Below are 24,971 nucleotides of genomic sequence, written 5' to 3' on the forward strand. Positions count from 1 at the left end.
TGAGCTGTCAGCAGAGAGGCTGACGTGGGGCTCAGACCCACGAACCGAACCGTGAGATCATGACCTGAGTCAAAGTCGGATGCTCAGGTGACTGAGCCACCCAAGCACCCCACCTCCACAAAAGTTTTAATGGTTAAGCAAAGCTTAGACCATACTTTCAACTCTTATTAGACAATGTATTTATCTACATTATTTTACTCTATTAGATTCAAAATATAGTCATTTGCATGAATGGGTTAAATATTTCATTTCTAGGAATGAATAACATTTCTAACTCTTCTTTTGTTTCCTGAAAGAGTACTGATTCAAGGGATTATGCTACTTTTCATTTGAATAAATGTCAGATACTAGGAAATGAAATGAAATGCCTTTGCATTTAATTGCATTACAGCTGATTTTAGAATAGCTAGATATTTTTATTGTTTCAAAAAATATTAGTGTGCTATAAATCAATACTCTTTCTATTATTCTTTCCGAGGTGGATATTTTACTAAATTTGTTAGTTCTTATTTAGTAATTGACAATTCAATAGTATAAGTGCATTCATATAGAAAAGTATCTGTATATTCCACTCTCTTGGTATTTACAAACCAAGATTTGTAAATCATTTACAAAAATGATATGTATTTTTTTAAGTTTATTTTTTTTATTTTTGAAAGGGGGAGGAGGGGCAGAGGGAGCGAGAGAGAGAGAGAGAGAGAGAGAGGGAGAGAGAATCCCAAGCGGGCTCTGCACTGTCAGCACAAAGCCTGATGTAGGGCTTGATCCCACAAACCATAAGATCATGACCTGAGCTGAAATCAAGAGGCACTTAGCTGACTGAGCCACAGAGGTGCACCAAATATTTTTTATGTCTGGGTAGTATTTGTGTGAAGTAAGTGCCTTCTTACTTACTTCAAGGCATGCTTTTCCCATGTTTATTTTTTATCTGTTGCTTGAAATGAAATGAAATAAAGTATAGGAGAGAAAGATATTTCATTTCTCCCCTTTTCCCCCATTCCTACTTTTGCCCGTAGAAAGAAAAGTAGCCATCAACCCCCGACACTGGCTTTTGGCGAAAGTACTATGTGTGTGTCAGGGGCAGGATGTGGTGCGCAGTGAGAAACTACCTTCTCTCTCTCCTCCTTTACTACATCCTCTCCTCACATTCAGGGATTTATCTGCATTCTTTATCATCATTTCTGGTATAGCAGTACTGGATGGAAGGGCAGTATGAGAGAGAAGCCAGCAAAAAACGTCCTGTGCCTTGAGTGTGTCGCAACTTTATTTTGCCTGGGCTGGGTGGAAAAGGAGATGTAGTCTGTATGGCTTTCATCTTCTATCACCTGTTGAATGCCTTTAGAAGTGCCCTAAACTTTTCCCACTGAAAACTAGGTAGAGTAAAAGACAAAAATGCTTTCAGTCGACTTTGGGCTTTATCAGTTAACTCCTTATCTATACAATTTGCTTTTTGTAAGTTTCTAAGGTAAGCAGCACTCAGAGTGTTAATTCCACTCTGTGAGGCAAATGATCTGAGAGGATAACTTGCTGCGTTCAGACTTCAGATGACAGAGGCAGACATAAGCCAAGGGTGTAGACTTCCAATTCTTCTACTACTAGATGGTTCCACCTTTTCCTCTTTGCATCCAGCAATTCACTTTCCTGAGTGATTGCAGATTTGAATTTCTAGGGGAGCCCAGTCCTTGAGTGACATCTGTGTGTACCATCCTAAAAATTTTCTGACTAACTCCATTAGCAAAACTGCTAAGAGCAGACAGCTTCAGGTAAAAGAGAAAAGCTGTATCGGATGCAGGGAGAAGAATGCAAAGAGAAAACAAGGGCGGAGTTAATTCCCAAGGACTCTGAATTTTCCCACTTGCACTTTTTTTCTGTGGCCTCTTAGGTGACCTCATCTCTATTTTGCAGCTCAATTATCAATTCCTGTTTGCCTTTCCTGCAGTCAAACAATGTTCGATAGCCACATGTATATTTATCTTATTGTTTGTTCATTCATTTATTTAGCATTTATTGAATCCTGACTATATACTAATCATTAGAATTTGGCCCAGGAATTTAAAAAATAATAATTTTCTGCTTTCAAGGAGCATGTAGTGTAGTAAATAAGGCGGAAAAGTTAGCAGAGACCAGGGTTTTTCTATTGATTACAAAATAATAATCACATGCATTAAATTCATCCTATCCTGCCACTATCCTTCCCCATTGCTGTTTTACTCAAGACAATGAAATTTCTGGTAAATGCTCTTTTAGAAAATGCTCTTTTAGATACTTATTGATTATGAATGGAATCTGCAAATGTGCAGGGTTTTATTTACCCAGTTTATAAACTCAGAAAAGGTGGGGCTCTTTAGTTAGAGAGTTTCTCAAAAAACTGTATCTCATCTTTAGAAAAAAAAAATTCCCATGTTTAACCATGTCCAGTATTATTTTGTAGAACAATGCATTTTGCTAGTGTGGAGGTCCTCAAAGTATGGACCATGGAAGACTGAGGTTCCCTGGCAACGTAATAAGTGTATGGTTTCCTCTGATGTTAAGAGGAGGAAAAGAGGTATGAAAGGTTCTCCAGGGACTGAGTGGATGGTAAAGAATCCATACTGTAGATGTCAGGTACACAGGCAGAGGCTCTAATGAGTGTTTTCTAATATAAAGTTCAACTGGCACTGAAGATATATGCAAAAAGCAGATAAGTCATTCTGGCATGTGGCTATTTCATCTACCTTGTCACTTGATGAGGCTAGCTGCCTTTGTCCCAGTGCATTAAAGCCAACATAGTGTCTCTACTTATAAGACATCAAAAGGCATATCTCACTTTAAGTATAGTAAAAGAAATCCTAATCACATGATTTGAGATTTTTAAGATCAGCCCTTGGTTGCATTTTGCTTAATCTTTTCTGGAGGTCAAAAGGAATGGTTAACTATCTACAGTGACTGCAGCCAAAGTTACTGCTAATTTTAAATGTAGATTTTCAGGAGGGTGTTCCTGGCAATTGCTTGCAGTTGACTTTTTCAAATTTAAATGGGAATCAACCAGTTCAGAATAGAACTGGTTTTGGTGGACTGGTGGGAAGACTGGAAAATAGGCCATTGGTCAAGGTGAATTTGGCCCAGATGCTTTAAAGCTTTTTGGTTTATTTAGAAAATCATAATTTTGGACTAAAAGCATATTAACATTTTTTTTATAAGCCAATTTGTAGTGAAATTTGTGATACTTTTTTTTCCCTGAAACATCTTAACAAAATGCCTTCCTTAAGGAAAAATTTATGTAATACCTATGTTTTGACTTATTTTATAGAATGCCCAACTAATGTTTCACGACGAATGTTTCTGAAGTGCTTACTATTCTGATTTTTTTCTTAACATTTATTTATTTTTGAGACAGAGAGAGACAGAGCATGAACTGGGGAGGGGCAGAGGGAGACACAGAATCAGAAGCAGGTTCCAGGCTCTGAGCCATCAGCCCAGAGCCCGACGCGGGGCTCAAACTCACGGACCATGAGAGTGACCTGAGCTGAAGTCGTACGCTTAACCGACTGAGCCACCCAGGCGCCCCAGTGCTTACTATTTTGAAATCACTATGTTAGATGTTATCTTTAATGCCTTTCTCAATATGCTCTATTTTGAAACTTCCACTATTAACTATTTTTGGTGTTATTTCCAATGTTACTCACTTTCTCTTATAATAAACCAATACCAAATCTTGATTTTTGAGGTGTTACATTTCATATCTGTGTGTCCACCCAGAGTTGAGTGTTAGTATTGTATAAATTCAATGAATATTCTCTATAATCCTTAATCTTCCAAGCCTAGAGTACTTGCCATAATATTTTGGTGAATGATATAATAATTGATGGAAAACATGGGTCTTAACGAACAGTATTAAATGGGCAAAAAATATATATACTTACTACATTTTGGACTGATTACCAGTGCACTAAATATAGTGCAGAATCAGGAATGGGAATATAACCATAATTTTTTGTTTTTGTTTCTACTTAAATTTGTATCAACAGAGTGAAAACATAGTAGCTCAGAGTGCCTAATAGTGTGATAGATTTTCAGCAGTTAAGAACTACTAGTTAAAATATGTCATGTAGGATGTTAGATCTAAAATTGTGGTTTTGGAGATAATTTGGAAAATAAATATGAGAGGTCTCATTTGATTACACAGAGAACAGTAAACAGAAGTTCTACTTTTCTCCCAGGGTCTTTGTCATGATTAAACAGGAATTGTTCATCCAGAGCTCCTGAAATAAGACATCCAATTAGGGTCCACACTCACTCACTTTGAAACTGATGGAAGAGAGTTGAGCACAGCGGCCAAACATGACCAAAGATTGTTGGAAAAGCTTCTAGAAATTCATATCCAAAGCAGATAATGTAAACTATTCTAATCAACAGCTCTATTCCTGGTGTCATTCCTTCAGTATTTTGTAATTATTAGATTCTAAGTAAGTATAAAATGTAGTGTACAAGAGTTTTATTTGGCTAAACATTATTAGGTGATATAACTGAATAGGTTATTCTTCATTCTGTTGCACATTTTGAAGCCAACAGATATTTTGCTAAATAGGTTGAGAACCTGTTTATTTTGCCTTAGGTTTATAATGTTAAAAGTGAGTCAAAGTGGTTAGCTTCCTAGGTATCCACTCAAAATTCTCATTTAAACTATATATTATAAAAGAAGATTTGAGCATTTTGATAATTCCTAGGAGAGTCACTTTCTAGTTAATTTATATTCTGAGTCAAATCATTGGGGGAAATCCTTCCTGAAAGTTAAAGGCTGACCATGAGTACTGCTTTTAAGGCTTTAATTAGAGAGATAGGCCTGCATTATTTAAATGCTTTTGAGATATATCTTGTATGCAAACCTATTTTTTAGGTATTCAAAGAAATTTAAAGCAAATGCAAGGAAACTTGGAGAACTTTTGAAATTATTTAGTATTGAGAACAAATTGGTAAAATTTGCCTTGCTTTGAGCTTCATTTATGAACTTCTAACTTAGCCTTTGATGGCTAACTCAGGAGGTGTTGGTGTTAGTGGAATAAATCTTTGAAGCTGGTATTATGCATTGCTTCTTGTTTTTAGCTCAACCCCCAAGAATAGGCTTTCAAACATCACAGTTTTACTTTCTTATGCTTGCAAGTAAGAAATGTCATCAAACAAGCTAAATAAAAAACGAGATTTTCAAAAAATATTTTATAAACAGAACAGTTAATTTCACTGATTCATTTTAAAAAATGGTGGCCATGCTTCTCTTTTTTATTATTTGATCAACTTATCTAGGTATATTATTCAGTACTCTCAGTCTTAAAGTTCTTGAGTTGTCTTTTTAGCTACAAATACATTTTCTTGTACTTCTCAATATGTGACTAATGGACAAAGCATGTACAAACAATTCCTTTCAAATAAATTTAGTATGGGGGCACCTAGGTGGCTCAGGGCTGACTCTTAGTTTTGGCTCAGGTCATGATCTCACAGTTTGTGAGCTTGAGCCCTGTATGGGGCCCTGTGCTGATTGTATGGAGCCTGCTTGGGATTCTCTCTCTCTCCCTCTCTCTCTGCCCCTTCTCTGTTTGTGCTCTCTCTCTCTCTCGCTCTCAAAAATAAATAAATACACTTTAAAAAATAAAATAAAATAAAATAAAATAAAATAAAATAAAATAAAATAAAATAAAATAAATTTAGTATGTGGGGGATTTTTAGAGAACCCAGGGACTTTCAAGTAATTGAGAGATTTGAAAAGAGCACTTTAGAAGTCAAACTTTGTACTCAGTTTGTAGTGAAGGAACTACAAGCTTTACAGTAAAGAAATGAAAATGGAAGACAAGAGAATCCTTATATAATGAGGAATCAAGTCAGTTCACAAGTGAAGTTCTTACTTGAACTGAGTAACTTAATATTCATGAGATAGGTCTTCCTCCTCCCCCCTGACCAAATCACACATCTCCTAATTTTTAGCTTTACCAGTAAACTCTATTACAATTAACTCCTTTTATGTATGTGTGAAAGTAGTCAGGTTTGAAATGGACTCCAGGCCTTTGGGTCCATGGTTCTCTTCTATGGAATTACTGAGGGTCTATGAACTATTGTGCCACAAGGGAAGAATACAAAGGCCAATTTATTAACATGTGTCTGCATATATCTTGTTATTATTTGCAAGTCTTAATGCTAACCAGTCACTTCAAGTTTTATTGGATGTAATCTAGTACATGTAAATAAAAGTCAGGGTTCTTGAAACAAAACCATAAAAGTAGCAGATTGCAATCAAAGAGCAGATGTTTTGTGATGTCAAGCTGAATATTTATGGTCTTCCTTTAAGCCATCACTGAAACTGACAACTTATCACAAATTATTTGACCATCTAAAGAGAACAATTTCATCAGAAAGTTGTTAAAAACTTTTTTTTGGCAAAGAAACAGATTTTTATTCTTAGAGAAAGGAAAGAAATCCAATACAAGACAGAGGTAGAAAAATTCTACAAATATATTCAAGAGTCTCTGATTAGTAGTGACTAGTGACCCATAACAACTAGCTTAGACATTTCTTAATTAGATGGTGCTAAGTACTCCCATTTACCTGGAAGTTGAAAGAAATTGCTCTAAATTTGGTTCTTACTAAATTCTCAATCAAAGTAAATTTAGTAATTAAATTTGGTATATAAAAATATGTTTAATGAACATCTTATTTGTTAGTTGGTCTTGGAAGTGTTCCCAGTTTATTCTGGCTCTTTTATAGAAGTCAGAAAGGAACTAGAGAATTTACTTTCTGTTAAACAAACAATTCATTTTGCCTTTTTTAACGAGGGAGAAGGGATACTATTATTCATTATGTTTCTTTTACGTTATGACATAGAAGTTCATAATTGAGTAGAATCGTAAATGAGGTCGCTTAAGCCTAAATGCTTAAGTGAAACTTTCACCCCCCGGAGAGCATCACTAACATATTATTCTGTCCCTACTGGAGTATTCCAGTAATAAATTAGTTGGATCCATCTTTAGATGGATCATTTTGTATCAACTTGCATCATTCACAAGTTCACTCACTTATCAGATTTTTAATTGTCTACTATATGACACACAGTCATAAGAAATGGAGACACCATATTGAACCAAAAAAATGCAGCCCTTCTCCATGTGGAATGTATAGACTGGTTTTTTATATATGTGTCAAATTCTACCTGTCTGTAACTTCTACCCTTTGTTAATAGTTTTCATCATATCTACCTTCTATTCCTATAATCTACAAATTTAACCAGGCTCTCTTCTGTTAACTGATCCATAAACTGATAATCTTTACATCAAATCTGATTAAAAATAAGTTTTGAAGGTGAAAATTTGAACTAACAGTGGTATAGGCTACTTGCAAAACATTTCAGCTAAAACAGGCATGATTTTGAGTCATTAAAACAGATGCACTGAAAGTTCTACCATTTTCTTTCCTCTGGTCCAGGTTCCTGAGTTTGCTTCATTAAAACTCAGGGAGTAAACCTGATTGACAAGTAAAGCAATGTAAATGCAAATGCCTGAATCCACAATAGGGCAGCCCCTTTAGAAGGGAATTGATGGCTCTGTAAATAAAATACTAACTAAATACTGATGTATTGAGAATCACCTGCAAAAAACCATTATTTTGTCCTTAGAAATATTTCGTTGTTATTTTATAGGTAGTCACCAAAATTATTTTTTAAAAAGGACATAAAATAGACACTAATTATCTACAGATTATATATGGGAAAGAATTTAACATATAATCTCATGCACTAGAAGACCGATTATTCTTTGAACCAAACCTTCCACCACCAATAATAGAATGTAGCCATATTTTCTTAATTGGCTCATGAATATGTTAAGAGGACCAGAGTTATGATCTTTTGCATATTTATTAATTCTGTGTTTCCCTATTTATCTAGAAAGATTAACTTTGACAAAGAAAGAACTTATATTGACTTATTTTTTTAATTTACAGGAAACATATTTTATATCTCAATATACACAGTCTTCACAGTGCATCTTCACAGTGTATACAGAATAATTATTGATTTTTATCATTTCAAAAATTGGTAGATAGGTTATTCAAGACCTGCTCTTTATTTTGTATAAGTGCAAAGTCTCCTTTTCAGTATTTCTAAATGTTACTTCTACCTTGTCAAATAGATCCAGATACTGTAACTGGCACTATACAGAATATTCTTTGTCACCACTGTCTTCATCATAAATGAAGGCATCCACTTTACTAGCATAATCCTCGACCAACATTCTGGTGTTAAATATGTTCTACTTGATAAATATTGGCAAAAGAGATCATCTGAAAAGGAGGAGGAGGAAGAGCATGCTGTTTGGAATTGCTTCATTTCTATCACAGTGACCACCTTCTTGTTTTCTGCCCAGGGAGAGTCATACTAAGTGTAATAGCATTTGTCATCCAAGAATAGAAAGGCAGGCTCAAAGCAGGAGGACAGTTTAGGCATTGATGGAAGGAAAAGCAGAAAGGAGAGCAGCATGGCCAGATCTAAGAGGGGAATTGCGTCAACCAAAGAATTCTTTGCTCTGTGATAACTCTTCCCTCCCAAGCACAGTTGCCATGGCCAGCTGTCAGAATTAAAGGGCTGCTTCCCTGAGGTATCATCCTACCCAGTCTGAATCATTGGGAAACTGGCCTGTTCATATACAAGGACCGCATTTTCTCCACTAGTAAGTGAGATGAGGACATCATCTCTTACCCCTGTGCACTAGTACAGTGTTTCTCAATCTTTTCTAGTCACAGGCATTCTCGAAAATCAGATAAAAGATATAAACCCTATTGCATGTACACACACACAGTTTTGAAAACAATCTGAAGGGGTTTATACACTTTTGGACACCCAGTTATGATTCTCCTTGAGGCCACAGATTCCAGGTTAAGAATCTCCTGTACTAGAGAAGAGGCCAGTCGATTTTATTGGTGTATTCCATGTATCAGATATTATAATAAGCACTTTATATGCACTATCTTATAATAATCTTGTGAGTTAGTTTTATTGTCTCCATTTTTTAAATGAGCTGGTGTTAGTGACTTGCCCATGGTTAAGCAACCTATGACTGAAGCCCTCAGAATACTAATTAGTCTGTTCATAGATACTTACTGCTACATTCTTTTATTCTTCTCTTTCGGTTTTTCCTTTTGTGCAGCTAATATTCCAAACTGTGTTCCCGGCTTTCAGCTCCCTGGAGTATTATTCAGCTTCTCTGTGTCTTCACCCTGGCCAATATTTACTCATCTTCTTCCCACTGAGGGCTCCCATTATGCCTCATGGCTGGGATTTGGTGCCATGTGACCTCTGTTTTCACCAGCTGCCCAGAAGCAGGATCTTCTGACATACACCTTCTATACTCTCTTCTACCCTACCTCTAACAATTGACTGTATAGGTTTAGTTTCACATCTGTTCCTAAGCCAATACAAATTGAGGAGGGAAGTAGACCTTGATGTAGTGAGTCTTAGAATTAAATTATTTTGACAAGATCTACTGATCCAGCCTCCAACAGCTGGGCCCCTATGTGTCTATTTCTGCCAACCAGATAAAGCATCCAATGTATTTAGCATATGCCTTTGTGGGCCTCTGTAGTTTTCATTTCATGGTATTCCATTTGACAGCATGTGAGGACTTTTACTATCTTGGAAATTAATAAAAGATAATATTCCTTGAGACTTGAAATGTTAGGTAATAAGGCAGAACAGAGATAAGCAAAGTTGTGGGAAAGGTAAAGACTGGTTCCCATGTTAACAAGATTTGATTATAACTTGGTTGTCTATATAAATAAATAAAAAAAAAAGGCTACGTCTATCAAAATCAAAATTGACCAGTCATAGAAATACAGAAAAAGGAGAAGTGCAGAAAATAAATTTTAGCAATGCTAATCCCAAAATAGTCAAGGAAATGGATGGTCCTAATTACCCTTTGAAACTTAAATGCTTCCTTCTGAAGAAGGGCATTCCTCTTATGAAGAGAGATGCAAAGAACTGTAGGCAATGAGCACAGAATGTTCTGGACCCACTCACAACAAAAATATTTTTATGGGGAACTGAATGTGTTTTACATTATTTTATCCTAACGTGATTAAACAATTTATATATCAAATCACCCCTGTACTGATTCTATGCTTACCTAGTTACCATCTAATTATGATTTGATTTTCCATTTAGTTCTTTCCACAGGCAAACATTAATTACTCATATAGATGATAAATATATGGTGTCTATGATAGTGATTTTTCAAGATGACTTAATAAAGTGGTCTTTGAACATTATTTGATTTGTCTTAAAGCCAGACTGCAGCTGAACACTTGCTAAAGCAAGACATGTCTTTCCTGGTCTTAGGTGAATATTAGTTAGAGTTTTTCAGTTTCTTATCTCTTGTTTCTCTGACCACCATCAAGAAGGTGAGATTGACATTCATTGCAGAGGGCAGGTCCCCTGAAGTGACTTACCTACCTGGGGTAGTTCCTAGGAAGGTCTTACCCAGCACCAAGCAGCCCTCCCTTTATGGTACTGCAACCAATTTTATCTTTTTGAATTATTACAGATTTTTACAGTGTCTGCTCTTTGATAAGACTAGGTTTCTCTTTGCTCCTAACTCTAGTCAGTCATGTTGGTTGGCTTATTATGTATCTGGTCCCTTGCTCTGCCACAAACTCTAGCCATTTGGATGGTATCCAGTTGCCTAGAAACAAAGCTTTGGCTTGACTGTGAATTGATGATAAACCTGCCGAGTGCCTGGCTCACTGACTGTATGATGGCCTGCTCCTGTCCCTTTGGACTCCTGGCTGAGGCCCTCTAATATAGAGAAAAAACTGCATGTGATTCCCCCTGGCTACCAGTGTTTGACCACCATCTGGATCTGCCCCGCTGGTGTCCAACATTACTAGAAAGGTAAGCAGGCACTGACAGTGACCTGGTTTATGCCTGAAGTTTCTGTATCTTTTGTGAACCCTGAGCGGACTGTCCTCACCAAACCACAACCTATGGTTAGATTCGTTTTCCTAACACTGTGTTCTTCTCAGTTCCAGTTTCTTTCCCTTTCTAACAGTCAGACTGCAGAAGGTCTTAAATGCCAGGCCTAGAAATAAGTATAGACTTAAGCTGTGTCATGTCAGCAGGTGAGGCTGTGTCCTCCAAAGATTAATATGTCAGAAAAGCCAAAATGAATGGAAAAGAGAGGATATTTTTAGATGCAGGCCAGGTAGACTAAAACAGGGGACCAATTCCTGCTTATTTTTGTAAGTAAAGTTTACGTAGATCATAGCCACACTCATTCATTTATGAATTTTCTCTGCTGACTTTTGCTTGCTCTCCCACAGAAGTATTGAGTACTTGTGACAGAGACCAGACAGTATGCAAAGTCTAAAATATCTACTATCTAATCCTTTGCAGAACAAGTTTGCAGACTCCTGACCTATGTGATGATTACAGAGACCTGGACTAATTAAGGAGTTAGCAATAAGAGAGAAAGAAGAACCAGTTATGAGGACACTGAAGAATTTTTACTTCAAGTTCCTGATAAATGCTTAAGGGGTTGTTAAAGGACAAGTCTACCTCAGGTATTACATTAAATTTGAGTAGTTTTGCCACTGTGAGTGACAGGTACGATACTACCCTCTTGCCTCAAAAAATAAAAGAAAAAAGAAAAGAAGAGCCTATTCTGATGTTCTGATTTGTTACAAAATAACTAATCTACTATCTTTGAAAAAAAATGCCCATATTTTGTCTCAAGTTTTATGATTTGGGGGAACAAACAAGGTACCCAGTGAACTCAATGGTTGGGAAAGTGGAATAATTCAAGATAGTGTAGACAGAAGAAATGTTTTAGACATTTGCTGAAGTACAGCTTCAACCAAAGCGGAAAAACTGCAGAATTCTGAGAAAATAAGAGCAATGGACATGTGTAAATTCTGAAGAGGAAAAATAAATCTTTATATAAAGATAAATAGATAATTAGTCAGGTGGAAAGGAAAGAAAAAAAGAAAAGAAAAGAAAAGAAAAGAAAGAAAGAAAGAAAGAAAGAAAGAAAGAAAGAAAGAAGGAATTCTATTATGTTAACTGAAGTTCTCTGTGCAATACAATCTATTTCTCCTTTTGCTGTTACCTTTCCCCTATAAATTCATTAATAAGCAATGTCTCAGGGGAGATTTTATATTGAATATAGAGGACAAAATGTCAATACCTTGGCTTCTGAGATCTAAAGTAGACTCTTGAGACTCATAGCAGAGACATACTCTTGAACATCAGGGCTTTTGACCTGTAAGGGTCATAATATTGTATTTCTAAAAGGCTAAGACTGGAAGACATTTAGTTGCTTCTATAACTAATAGTTTGGAAATACAATAGGAGCTTATCCCTGGACATTAGGTAAGGGTTGTCCAAAATGAGGGAGTACTGCAGAGGATGTGGACTTTAGTTTAGAAACTTGTGTTGAGAAGCTATCACTCCCTTAAGACAATCTAAGACTCCCCTAAGAACAGAGCTATAAATAGGGAGAGCTCCAGAACCTCAATTATGCTTGGAGCAGGGAGGTGCAGGGTACAGAAGGTACCTATGTCTTGTGTTTTGGAGAGTACTGGGGAGTGCGTAAGCCTTATAGAGAACCCCTGTGTTCAGCATGATCTCTAAGATGTCGAGTCACTGTGGCACAGAAGTTACCTAAGCAGATAGGTTTCAGGCAGTTCCACAGAGTTTTAGGAGAGTGGCCAATTGTTTTTCTGTATCCCTCAGATAGGGTGTGGATATAGCTGAGAGTCAACCGGAGAGTCAAAAGTCCTTGATGTTGGAAAGAGGAGGGTGTAGAAGTCATGGACTAATAAAAGAAGACTAGCTGGCCTATAGGGCATCTCATTAAAGACCAACACAAATACATGGAAACAAACAAATGTATGTGAACAGATGAGATGAGAGAGGACCCATATCTCCCCAGTATGGTACCACTTGAGCCAAACCAAAACAGGTATAATTCTAGAGATAAAGAAGAGGGGTAAAAGCTAATTGACTGAAGATTTTTAATTTTTCTGAGAAAATACTGCATTGACTCTTAAGAACTGATTGGAACGAGCTTACATCGAGTTGAATACATTGAAGTTTTTGTCAGTAGACAAAAGGAGTGTCTTAATATAAAAAAATAACATTTAAAAATATATAGCAGAAAACATTTTGTATTCTGAATATTTGTACTCCCCATTTATATATCAAGAGAAGTTTCAAAAGTTGTTTGCCTGTAGGTAGTAGGATTATGACCATGTTCTTTTTTGTATTTATTGTGTTACATTTACTAAATCTTTACAATGGGTATGTATTGTTTTAATAAATATAAGCACTGATATACTTCAGAAGTATTGAGTTGGCCTAAAAGCAAAAAATAAAAGAAAAAAAGTGTGCATAGATTACACAGAGAATTTTAGCCACGTCTGTATACATAGAACACGACTCCATCAGTGGCTACAATCTGGAAAAGGAACAGCATCTCTCCTTCTTTGACTGCACACAGATGAAGATTTCTTTTTCAATTAAGCAGGATAAGGGGGGAAAACCTGAGAGTACACATACAGCCCATCAATCTGGAGGAAGAAAAGTGATATAATTTAAAAGAGTGTTTGTTATTGCTATTATTTAGTCATCCAAGTTGATTAATGAGAGAGAGGCAGAGACAGAGAGAGAGAGATGGGGAGAGAGAGAGGGAGAGAGAAAAGAGGAAAGGAAGGAAAGGAGGAAGGGAGGAAGGGAGGAAGAAAGAGGCTTATGACATAGTATAGGTTAATTACAAAAATCCCCCTTCACTGTCAGGGGATATCTTGATACACCAAATAAATTGCCCTGATGAAGCATGTGATTGCCTGTCTTTTCAGTGTCAAAACCAGCTGTGAGAAAACCCAAAATCATGTTTTAATGTTTTGCAGAAGACTCAAACCTTTTATATTCTCATTAAAAAAATGAAAAGAACCTTGAAACTGACCTGGAGTTTCTTTTTATGTTTCAATGGGGAACTGTTTTCCCAATAAGCATAAAATGCCTTTATCAATAGTAATTTTCTAAGTTATTGATGGTGATGTGAAAAAAATTACAATGAGTAAAAATATTTTGAGGACATAAATTCTTTTGACGTTAGGGCTGAAGTGAAATGATGTAGGACTCTTGGCAGCACATTTAGAGTGCTATTTACTAAATTTAATTTTGCTATTTTTAAGCTGATTTAATAATATATTTATTAGAAAAAAGTACCAAATAATGGCATGTCATGGGCTCTATGCTAATTTATTAAAAATTAAAATTGTGCGTGAGGGAACAGGCAGTGACTAGAGAACTCACTGGCGTATATTTGCAAATATCTTGGGAGGCGGAGAGGTATATTCCTGTTGAATAATAGGAAACCCAAGAAATACATAAATCAGTTATCATAAAACTAAATGAAAAGAAGCTAGAATTGAGATGTTTTTCTTTCTTCTACTCAGGTACATATTTCAGGTATAATTATTACCCAAAGGGGCTACATTACATGGCTGATTTAGGTTAGCTAAGCAAAAAGAATTTTATTCTTCAAAGTTCAATAGGAAGAGGCAATGACAATTTATGTCTTTACTGCCAAGGAAACAAGGAGCTTTAGGAAGAAGATTAAATGTAATGATAGTTTAAAATCTTTCAGTATTACTAATAAAATTGTCAAAATTGAAAACTATGACTGTATATAAGGGAACCTGCATAAATGTAAGAAATACAATGCATAAAATTGGAGTTGGTAATTTATTTCTACCTGAATAAATTTATTGCTTTTAATTTATTAACCAAACTTGGTTTGTGTGTTTTTTCTCCATTTTTTTTTTCTCTACATTCCTAGACTTCCTATCTGATCACAGGTTGAAGCTTACTGACAGGTGTATGCATACAAATACAAACACTAGTGATACCCTCTTAGATAAACTGTTTGAAAATGCAACATTTAGCCTTGTATATCAGTAGTATTTATTAAACAGTTCTGTGCCTAACATTTTGATATGTGTTGTGAAATAAGAGTTTTTATATTTTCAATAACTAATAGCTGAGTCCTCCAAATAGCTCCGTCTGTTAGGAAGTTGGATGCTATTTCCATTTGATTCATGAGAAAACTGGGGCTCAGAGTTGTATACCTCATTGAAGTTAACGAGAACAAGGGATTCTTTTTTTTTTTTTTTTTTCCCTTAGGGAGTAAAGAAATTTAGAGGAGACACTGAAGCTTACTTAAAGGTGAAGAACAAATTATAAAATCATGTCCAAACAAGATCTAGAGGTAGAAGAATAAAATTCTGGGTGACTTTCAGTCAAGTGTATCATTACAATAGATTCCAGCTATTCTTATTTCCTCCAAATGGCAGAAGGGTTGAGGAGCTTTGCCAGCATAGTTTCTGGGAAGTCGAAATATTCTAGGCTGAAAGATTTGCTCTATTTGTCGTCTTTAAGCATATAGACAGATCTCACCCCTGTTTAAAAAACAAATGTTGGCCTTAAAAGTATTTATTATATATGCATGTTTCCTTTAATACAGAATTCATCAAGGGTCTCTACCTTCTCATTCATCAAGTATTTATTAAGCATCTATAATACACCTATGATATACCAGAAATCATGTTAGAAACTTTGGACAGAGTGTAGCCCGATAGAAGGATAATCTGTGCTGAAAAGAAAACCACCAGCCCACCATGGAGCCACTGATGCTAAGGCCTCAGGTCAGCAAACCAACACTGAATACCTAACCTAAGAGCAGTTTCAACCTCCACCCAGGAATGTAACCTTTAATCAGTCAACATGGAATTTCCTGGTCGGCAGTAGGAAATTTACTGATAGACCCCTTCCTCTCCCCTTTGGAAGACAACCTTGACTAAAACAATATATTCTTTGCTAATAATTTCTGTTTTTCCACTCCCTCTCTGCCTTTAAAATCCTTTCCTGTTCTACAGCTCAAAGGAGCTCCTTTCTGTTTGCTGGGTGAGATGCTGTCCGGTTCACAAATTGTTTAATAAAGCCAATCTTTTAAATTACTCAGTTGAATTTCTGTTGTCTAACAATGCCTTCATAGTACTTAAAAGTGGGGAAGATCAATACTATACAAATAAATAATATATAATTAGGAAGTATAGTTTTCATTGAAGAAAATTAAAGACCGTAATGATTTAGGCAGCTGACTTAGATTCAGGATGACTAAAGCCTCCCTCGAGAAAGGGATATTAAATTTAAGACCTGAAGGGAAAATAGGAATTAGGCTACACTTCTGGGGAAAAGAATCCCCAGATAGAGCAGGAGATACAGGCAGTACCAAGTTGCTGACAAATTTGGTTCTTTTTCCTTGGGAAAGGGTCGAAGAACTTTAAATGGGCATTTACATAGTTAAATTTTTAGTTAACTGATGGAAGGAAAATGGACTGAAGGAAAATCTTAAAAAGATGCAGGAAACCTATCAGAGATTGTGGTGACTTGGAGTAAAGCTGTGGTTGGGGACATACAGATGGGAACCTGTTTGACATACATCTATTTAATCAAACAATGTGCGCTGCATGGAGAAATGCTAATTATCATTATTTAGCTAAGCTTATTTTTTGTTAATGGTAGCAATATTTCAGAATAAAATCAATAATCCAAAATATTAGTGGGATACTATTGTTCCTATAAGTTTGCAGATCTGATGCCAAATCTATGGAAAGAGGTTGAAAAGAAAATGCTGAAAGCATGAACTTTTTGAAAAATTTCGGCATCTGGCATAGTATTCAAAAGGAGTATGTCCTACACTTGCTCAGTTTTGAGGCTTCATAATAATTATCTAAAAAACAACACTGTAAGTCCCTTCTTGCCAGAATTCAAGAAGTCCAGGTTTTTACCAGTTTTATTCCTCAGGTGTTTCCTGAATATCCCTTGGGAAAGCAGATATGTTTGACAAATCTGTCCTGGTGGCCACCTACCACTTTAGCCAACCAAGTGTCCCTAGACCACAACATGGCTTTTGTGCCTGTCAACCCTGTGGTCTTGAGACTGGATTCTCTCAACTGGCTATTATTCCTTTCCCATCTCTCCCCTGCAGATTACATTCTCTGGCCTCAGATGCCCCATGGTGATAAATGAGTCTGTAATCCTTAAGAAGATTTTTCTGACGGCCTGGGGAATAACAGAAAAGATTTGCAATTCAGGGAGAACAGAGCTGGAAACTTTAAATAGCCCTTCTCAGTCTACAACTGAGGCGGGACCACCTTTCTTCCTCAGCCTGTTGTCCACAGCCTGGGGACCTGCAGGTACAGAAGCCTTCTTCCAAAGTGACCCTCCTCCAATTATTATTCCTCTACCATGAGTTCACCCCAAACCACTTGAGAGAAATGCATGTTTCTGGGTGAAAAATACTTGTAAGTATACAACTCCAACCCCAGCAAAGGCCAACTTACTGCTATTTTGCCGAGGGCTTTAGCCCCTTGATCTTGGGTCTCTTCCTTGCAGGGTGGGTTTTGTGCTTTACATTTGTAAAAGACCATAAAATTATTACCCCTGAATAAAACAGTAACTGCTTCCCAGTATTGTTTCAGCTTTTAGAGAAACAGACACCTGATCAAAATTAAAAATGCTTGGGTCTAGGGGCAACCTGGGTGGCTCAGTCAGTTAAGCATTCCACTCTCGATCTCAGCTCAGATCATGATCTCGCGGTTCCTGAGTTCAAGCCCTGCATCGGGCTCTGTGCTGATGGCGCGGAGCCTGCTTGGGATTCTGTTTCTCCTTCTCTCTGCTCCTCCCTCACTTGTGTGCTCTCTCTAAATAATTAATTAATTAATTAATTAATAAACTAAAAAAAAATTAAGTGCTTTGGGTCTATGTTAGGTTTCTAGGGCTTCCATAACAAAGTACCACAAACTGGGTGGCTTCAAAACAGAAGTTTATTGTCTCACAATTCTGGAGACAATAAACACAATTCTAGAAGTCCACAATTGAGGTGTTGGCACGGTTGGTTCTTTCTGGGAGCTATGAGGTACCATTTTTTCCATTCTTCTTTCCTACCTTCTGGTGGTTGGCTGGCAATCTTTGGCTTTCCTTGGATTGTAGAAGCATCGTGCCAATCTGTGCCTCCACCTTCATGTGGCGTTCTTCCTGAATGCCTTCACACTGTCCTCGCTCTTAGTGTCTCTGAGTCCAAATTTCCCCTTTTTATAAGGATACCAGTCAGAGTGCACTGGGGGACCCACCCTGTTCTAGTGAGGCCCTCACTATAGCTCAACTAATTACATCTGCAACCGTCCTATTTTCAGATAAGGTCACATACTGAGTTACTAGAGGTTAGTAAAAATGTGAATTTCAGAGGGACTCAATTCAATGTACAACAGGTTCTTATCTCAATTGGAGCATCTAGGGGAAGAGATATTTTGAATCATATCACTTTACACAATGATTTTATTAACAAATCACCAGGAACCAAGCCTTTAGTGTACTTAGCCTGGAGGGAAGGGAACCTGGTGGAAGCTGCCTCTCCCCCATAAAGAAGTACTTGTGGGAGGCACCTGGGTGGATCAGCTGGTTAAGCACCCAACTCTAGATTTCAGCTCAGATCATGATCTCACAGTTCCTGAGTTGGAGTCCCTCATCGGGTTCTGTGCTGGCACATGGAGCCTGCTTGAGATTCTTTCTCTTTCCCTCTCTTTCTGCCTCTTCCCCAGATGGCTCTCTCTGTAATTAAAAAAAAAAAAAAAAAAAAAAAAAGTCCTTGGGGTTGAGGGGCAGGGGTGTCAGTTACAGCCAGTGGAATTATTCCAAATTTAGTCCTTTTTCTTCTCCCTCTAACAACTTCATTGTTTAATTTTGATTTTTTTTTTTTTTTGAGAGAGAGAGAGAGAGAGAGTGAGAGAGTGAGCATGAGTCAAGGAGGGGCAGGAAAAGGGAGAGAGAGAGAAAATCCCAAGCAGGATCTGAGATGTCAGGGTGGAGCCCTACCTGGGGCTTGATCTTAAAAACCATGAGATCATGACCTGAGCTGAAATCAAGAGTCAGACGCTTAGCCGACTTAGCCACCCAGGTGTCTCTGTTTTATTTTGTATTATGAAAGTATTATATGATCATTGTAGAACATGTAGAAAATACAGGTAATTGTAGAGGATGAAAAAAAAAAAACATGTATAATCGCAATAACTAAACTAGCCAACACTTAAAAAGGGAATCATCTTGTTTATTAAAAATTGAAATTATCTTGTATACAAAGTTTATTATCCTGCTTTTTCAACTTAACATTGCATTATGAACTTTTAAAAATATAATAATATGCTTTAATATTATGATCTTTTTGGTTTTTTTTAATGACTGCTTGGTATGTTACTACTGGATACATTATAATTTATTTAACATTCTCTGGTTATTTAGATGATTTCTGTATTCATATTAAGCATAACAATAAAATGAAGATTTTTATACATAAATCTTTTGTGTATCTCTAATTATTTCCTTATGTACATTCCTGTACATGCAGTCACAGGTCACATTTTTCAAGCTTTTTAAAAAATTAATTAATTTTTGAGAGAGAGAGAGAGAGAGAGTACATATGCATGCACACACAAATTGGGGAGGGGCAGAGAGGGAGGGAGAGAAACAGAGAATTCCAAGCAGGCTCCACGCTCTCAGCCCAGAGCCTGATGCGGGGCTTGGACCCATGAACTATGAGATCATGACCTGAGCTGAAATTAAGAGTTGGATGCTCAACCGACTGAGCTACCCAGGTGCCCCACATTTTTCAAGCTTTTGATTTGTGCTGCAGCACCCAAAAGGATGATTTAATTTGTTTCACTCTATCAAAAATACTCATATTGCTGATCCCTTGTCAACACTGGAGAGAGTAACAAATTCCAAATTGAGGAGTACAATGTGTCATTGCTTTATTTGCCTATTTTCATTTATGTAATGATGAACTAATTTTGTTTTTCAGACATTCACATTTCTGTTTTTGTAAATTGCTTTTCATGTTCTTTGTCCATTTTTCATCAAGGATTTTTCTTCTTTTTTTTTTTTTTCTTACTGATATGTGAGAGGTCTTTTTCAATCATATGTGACACAATGTATTTTTTTTCCCCCAGGATCCATTTGCCTTTTAATTTTATTTATGGTTTGTTTTAAAGTATAAAAACTTAATTTTTATGCCATTGACTATGTCAGTCCTTTCCTTTATGGTTTCTATCTTTGATTTTATGCCTTGAAATTGCTTTCTCAACCCAATAGCATATAAAAATTCATCTGTATTTTCTTCTTGATTTGTGTCTGTGTTTTTTTTAAATCTTTACACATTTAACTCTTTAGGTTACCTAGAATTCATTTTTGTGTATAAAATAAAGAAGGGGCCATGTTTATTTTATATATATATATTGTTGCCTCAGCACATAATTCTTCTCCCCACAAATGGAATGCCATTTCTGTCCTAAAGCAACTTCTTACTCTATTAGGGTTGGGCTTTGGGTTTTACATTCTATTTCTTGGAGTGATTTTCAAGGTCCCCTTTTTAAATTTTACTTTTATAACTTAATATGAATATTTGAAAAAAATCACTTCCTTGCTTCTCACAGAAACCTGATATGAAAGACTAAATTATAATAACTTCTCCAGTGTTCCCTTCTTTACCATTCAAAAAAAATTTTTTTTAACATTTATTTATTACTCAGAGAGAGAGAGACAGAGAGCATGAGCAGGGGAGGGGCAGAGAGAGGGAGACACAGAATCTGAAGCAGGCTCCAAGCTCTGAGCTGTCAGTACAGAACCCAACGTGGGGCTTGAACTCACAAACCGCGAGATCATGACCTGAGTTGAAGTCGGATGCTCCACCAACTGAGCCACCCAGGTGCCCCATCCAGTGTTCCCTTCTTTAGTTCAGAGCACCAGGATTCACTTATTTCTGGAGAAGCCCTGATATAAGCCGACATTTAGCTTTTGGAAGTGGTGACTTTTGGAAGTGGTGACTGAGGTGGAGTGGCCAGCCTGGCAATCAACAGTGTGCATGGACTGTCAGCAACAAAATAATGACATTGATCTTTTTATTATCCCTGTGTATCAGCAAGTTTAAATAATGTTAATGATAAAATTCTCTCCTAAAAAATCTTTTGTGGGTTTAAATTCTAAATAATCTCCATAGCTGAGTTTTAATAACATATGCATGGCTTCAAATTAGTATAAACATTATATTCTCTTTGGAAGGTATTTCAGAGAACTCCAAATTACACAGTCGGCTCCTAATGCACAGAGATTAACTACATGTGCTTGTTTGAAGAGTAAATTTGTAAAAGTTCACAATCATTTGAGCTTGCTTGGGGAGTTTTCCAACTCCCGAGGAACTAGATATTCCTGCATTTAAATGGTAGATACGAAGTGAACAAGAGAGCATAGTGATCGTAAATGGGAAGAAACAGAACGTGATGAATTTTCTGGTAAAGCCATTTTAGTGGAGATTTTTTTTGTTTGCAGAGAGATTTGAGGGCTGCTAAAATAAATTCTGAAGAAACAAAGACATGGATGGCACAGCAAGTCCTAGAATTTATTGTAAAAATGAGATTTTTATAAATATCTGCAAAGCCTATTTGTATGTTTAAGATTTTCCATATATATCTAGATATATCTATATGGGTATATGGATGCATCTATATGGATATCTAGATATATCTAGATATATCTATATATCCGTTGCTTCATTTGAAAGAGCATTTCAAATTATAATTAATATAATCTACTAATTTGTAGAAGTCTTTACAGTTTCTTGCATTACTAACAGATGAATCCGTAGGTTTATATTTTATTTCCAAGTTTTCCTCCATTGCTTATTTTCTCTTTTGATATTGTAGTATTTATTTGTCTTTAACTAATTAGTTCATTTTTATGGGAAAAATTATATGGCAAAGTTAAAAAAGGAAATTTTAGTATCTGGGATTTTGTTCCCGGTCATTATTATAATTTGCTTTAGTTCATGATTATAACTGAAAATAACTTTGTTGTCTAGAAAAGAGGATGTCAAAAAGCACTCAGCTCAAAGTTTTATACATACTAGGTACACTTCTCTCTGCAGGAAACCCTGCCCCACCGTGGGCTTGTCTGGCCACCATCTCAGAGGGAGCCTCTACTGTTTCTGTAGTATTTGTAGTTGCCTTGAGGCCTACTGTCACTCCTAGATTTGGAGTGTGTGGAGTTATTATACAGCATGACTTCTCTGACATGTTAGTCGGCCAATGATGTCTCCTCAGTCATTCTAAACATATCAATTTCTGGTTGACATTCTTCCTAGTTTCCAGTGATTTATTTATTACATTTCTAAAACAGTTTTTTTTAATGTTTATTTATTTTTGAGAGACAGAGACAGAGTATAAGCAGAGGAGAGGCAGATAGAGAGGGAGACACAGAATCTGAAGCAGGTTCCAGGCTCTGAGCTGTCAGCACAGAGTCTAACATGGGGCTCGAACTCACACACTGTGATATCATGACCTGAGCTGAAGTTGGACACTCAACTTGGATGCTCAAATGTGCCTAGGGGGGCTTGGGTGGCTCAGTCATTTGAGCGCCTGACTTGGGCACAGGTCATGATCTCATGGTCTGTGAGTTCAAGCCCTGCGTCGGGCTCTGTGCTGACAGCTCAGAGCCTGGAGCCACCCAGGTGCCCCTCTTACATTTCTACCATTCTCATCCAAATTATATATATTCATCCAATTATATATATTTTGAAGTTTAGTCTTAAACTTTAGACCTTTCCTTTACACCTTAAACTTAGACCTTTCCAATGTTTTATCTGGAAGTCAGATACTGACCATTAACAACAGGAAAGAGGAGGAAGGGAGGCCACAAGAGACTATTTCCAATGTAAAATATGACCAGGTAACTCATTGCCCTTCTCTTGGGCCAAGGTGGGTGAGCAAAGGGGAACTTCCCTGCTTAGAGGTAAAGAGAAGGTAGCTCATCCTCTGCAATGATGCATAAGCCTCCTTGTTACTTCTGCCTCTAGTAACAAGAATTCTAGCTTTTGTTTCTAAGGGGCACATGCACCCCAATGTTTATAGCAACACTTTTGACAATCAAAGTATGGAAAGAGCCCAAATGTCTATCAACAGATGAATGGATAAAGGAGATGTGGTATATATAAACAATGGAATATTACTCAGTGATCAGAAAGAATGAAGTTTACTATTTGCAACAACGGGGGTGGAACTACAGCGTGTTATGCTATGTGAAATGAGTCAGTCAGAGAAAGACAAATCTATGATTTCACTCATACGTGAAATTTAAGATACAAAACAGATGAACTTAGGGGAAGAGAAGCAAAAGTAATATTAAAAAAAGAGAGGGAGGCAAACCATAAGAGACTCTCATACAGAGAACAAACTGAGGGTTGCTAGCAGGGGGTTGCGTGGAGGGGATGGGCTGGGGGGGTGATGAGCATCAAGGAGGACACTTGATGGGATGAGCACTGGGTATTATAAGTAAGCGATGAATCACTAAATCATTATTACACCATATGTTAACTAACTTGGAGCTAAATTTTAAAAAATTTAAAAATAAAGAAAGAATTCTAGCTTTAAAAATGAGTGGTTGGAATGCATATTCTTTGATAAAAATATGCACAGAATTTCAGAGCTGCAGCTTCCAGTCTAAGCCCTTCCTTCACTTTATAGAAAAAATTAAGTCCCAGAGGAGCCAAATCACTTGAGTTAATTCCTCAAGTTAGTAGCAGAATTGAAACCAGAGCTCAAATCTACTTACTTGTAATTAAGCATGTTTTCTAATAGAGATATTGTCGTGTTTGCTTTTATGTCACTCTTAACCTTTCCCCACAATTCCTGTCTCCTGGCTGTTGTGAGGATTAAGTACAATAATATATATTAAAAATGTGCCTAGGGGTGCCTGGGTGGCTCAGTCATTTAAGCGCCTGACTTGGGCACAGGTCATGATCTCATGGTCTGGGTGTTCAAGCCCTGCGTCGGGCTCTGTGCTGACAGCTCAGAGCCTGGAGCCTGCTTCAGATTCTGTGTCTTCATCTCTCTCTGCAACCCCTCCCCCCCCCTCTCAAAAATGAAAAAAATATTAAAAACAATTTTTTAAACGTGCCTGAACAGACACATGCACCCCAATGTTCATAGCAGCACTATTAACAATAGCCAAAGTATGGAAAGAGCCCAAAAGTCCACTGATGGATGAATGGATAAAGAAGATGTGGTATGTATATATATATATATATATATATATATATATATATATATATATATATATATATGAGTATTACTCAGCAATCAAAAAGAATGAAATCTTGCCATTTGCAACTACGTGGATGGAACTGGAGGGTATTATGCTAAGTGAAATTAGTCAGAGAAAGACAAATATCATATGACTTCACTCATATGAGGACTTTAAGAGACAAAACAGATGAACATAAGGGAAGGGAAACAAAAATAATATAAAAACAGGGAGGGGGACAAAGCATAAAAGGCTCATAAATATGGAGAACAAACAGAGGTTTACTGGAGGAGGTGTGGGAGGGGGGATGGGCTAAATGGGTAAGAGGCATTAAGGAATCTACTCCTGAAATCATTGTTTCACTATATGCTAACTAATTTGGATGTAAATTAAAAAAATAAAATAAATTAAATTAAAAAACTAAAATAAAAATGTGCCTGAACTTCTAAAAGCAACTCAAAGTTTTTAGTCTATCCTAACTGAGGATAATTGGAATATGGCTACTTTTTGAACTCACTTGAAATTTCTCCTCTGAGTATTTACTTTGTGAATATGATTCTGGTTTCTTTGATTTCAAATGTAACGAATAAGGAGCTGGATTCTAATATCTGTTAGGTTTTGAAGGCTCATAACACATTTTCCCTCACTAAATATTATCTATTGAACCTGAGAGGTTTGGGTTGGAATCTTTGGCTATATCAGCAACAATATGATCAATGGTCAATCATGACATGATGGGGCAAAGACTATCACTAGGTACGGATTTGGA

At 36.7% G+C, this 24,971-nt stretch overlaps 1 protein-coding gene and 1 long non-coding RNA gene across 2 annotated transcripts in view; one reads left to right on the top strand and one right to left on the bottom strand.

Annotated features, from left to right (window-relative positions):
* The window catches only part of LOC122213726, a 36,091-nt gene extending 24,556 nt beyond the window's left edge, over positions 1–11,535 (top strand). The window contains exon 3 of the long non-coding RNA XR_006199621.1: positions 11,405–11,535. This is a non-coding gene — a long non-coding RNA (uncharacterized LOC122213726). The remainder of the gene's footprint in view (positions 1–11,404) is intronic.
* KLF12 (Kruppel like factor 12) overlaps positions 1–24,971 on the bottom strand; it is a 1,158,470-nt gene that overhangs the window by 669,735 nt on the left and 463,764 nt on the right. The gene's annotated exons all lie outside the window — the stretch shown is intronic.

Source organism: Panthera leo, chromosome A1 (assembly GCF_018350215.1).
Source record: "Panthera leo isolate Ple1 chromosome A1, P.leo_Ple1_pat1.1, whole genome shotgun sequence".
NCBI lineage: Eukaryota > Metazoa > Chordata > Mammalia > Carnivora > Felidae > Panthera > Panthera leo.